The 1,561-nt window shown below is 33.7% G+C and overlaps 1 long non-coding RNA gene across 1 annotated transcript in view; it reads right to left on the bottom strand.

Annotated features, from left to right (window-relative positions):
• The window catches only part of LOC103598881, a 1,492-nt gene extending 1,052 nt beyond the window's left edge, over nucleotides 1-440 (bottom strand). The window contains exon 1 of the long non-coding RNA XR_551239.1: nucleotides 7-440. This is a non-coding gene — a long non-coding RNA (uncharacterized LOC103598881). The remainder of the gene's footprint in view (nucleotides 1-6) is intronic.
• Nucleotides 441-1,561: the final 1,121 nt, after the last annotated feature.

Below are 1,561 nucleotides of genomic sequence, written 5' to 3'. Positions count from 1 at the left end.
ATATGCCTTTTTCATGGTATATGATTCATTTTCTGGTTAGGGTTTTCGTGTTTGTTTGTTTCTTTTTTAACCTAGATTCATTCCCCGATCTTGAATCCAAAGGTCAGATCGATAAAATATGTACTGAAGTATTTTTCTTAAGCCTATTGAGTGATTTATTTTTAAAAAATGTTTAAATGCATATGCTTTTCTTTCAGCACATACAACAGCAAAACTTTTGTAACAACGAACTTACCTTTGCATGTATGGAGAACTGAAAGTTGTTTATTTCCGTAACTTATTCCTCTTTCAAATAACGAATGGCAGATCATAAACCGAAATTCTTTATTGTATCTACACACTCCACATTCTTTACCGTGTCCTACTACTGTGTCTTGGCTCCCTGCTATATTAAATATCATCCTGAGCACTTGTTCCAACAGGACTGCTTGGCATTTTGTCTTCCACTTGTCACTCAAGGGTTGGGACTTCAGCAAAAGAAATGAATCAGTCTGGATCACACCTAATACTAAGATTTAGTTCCTTTGATGGCGCATCATCTGATTTCTCTCTCACTAAGTGGGTCACTTTAGCAGAGGAGTGGCATATTAGCTTTATACTTGCTAAGACTAGACTGGTAATAAAAATAAGAATTTGGCAGTTAAAGTAGCATTCATTACCATATTGGTCTATTAAGAAGTGGGTTGATAATAATAGTTCTACAAATTCACGATAATAAAACATAGTTTATAAAAGGGGCTTGAAAGGTTTGTAAGCTTTCTCATATTCCTGTTGAAAGAATCATTTATTATTTCTTGGTCAATGTTAATAACCAATGGCAGAATAATTTTAATAGTGGTGCATCATGGGGAGAAATTATCAAGATATTATCTAATAGCTTCATCCTGAGAAAAGTGTGCATTTTTTTAGGGCATTGTTAATGATATGAGTGAAACCAAGAAAGTATTGTTCCCTTTGTAGATGGCCTGGGCACGCTTGATTTTTATTATTTATTATCAGTGTATTATCTCTGAATTTTATCAGAGTTATAGAAATTAAGTCAAAAGTCTCCTGACATTTTAATAGGGGTCAGGAATTTAGTTTTATTTTGGTTATCCTCAGGAGACTGCAGCTTTATAGTAACTTCCATGATGTTGAGTATGTCTAAGCTGGGGACTAGTTCTGTTCAGCCTGCTCCAGAGTAGTGGAAAACTATTCCTATACTACAGTCTTCCTACGCTTTCAGGGGCTGATTCTGAAAAGCAAACTATTACTACTGGAAAAAAAAAAAAAAAGACAGAAACTTTTACTTCAAGGAGTACTTTGCTAAAAATTTTGTTATTTAAAAAAAAGGAGGAGGGTGGGCTGGCATACTTTAAACAAAACCAGCCCTGAATTGCTGTTATTCGCAAAGTGTAATCCTTCTTAAAACAAACAGAAAACAACAGCAAAAAACTCCTGTAGAAGTTACATATGTTGCATTTATTTTATCAAAAATGTCCAAAGTGTGTCAATGAGTGTATCAATGAACCAAGTTGATATGTATAAAAAAATTCCTTAATATCTAAAATTTTAAGTCCCT

The sequence above is a fragment of the Galeopterus variegatus genome, unplaced genomic scaffold, assembly GCF_000696425.1.
Source record: "Galeopterus variegatus unplaced genomic scaffold, G_variegatus-3.0.2 Scaffold2771, whole genome shotgun sequence".
NCBI lineage: Eukaryota > Metazoa > Chordata > Mammalia > Dermoptera > Cynocephalidae > Galeopterus > Galeopterus variegatus.
The sequence above is the reverse complement of the archived record's forward strand: the minus strand, read 5'-3'. Positions and strand labels throughout refer to the sequence as shown.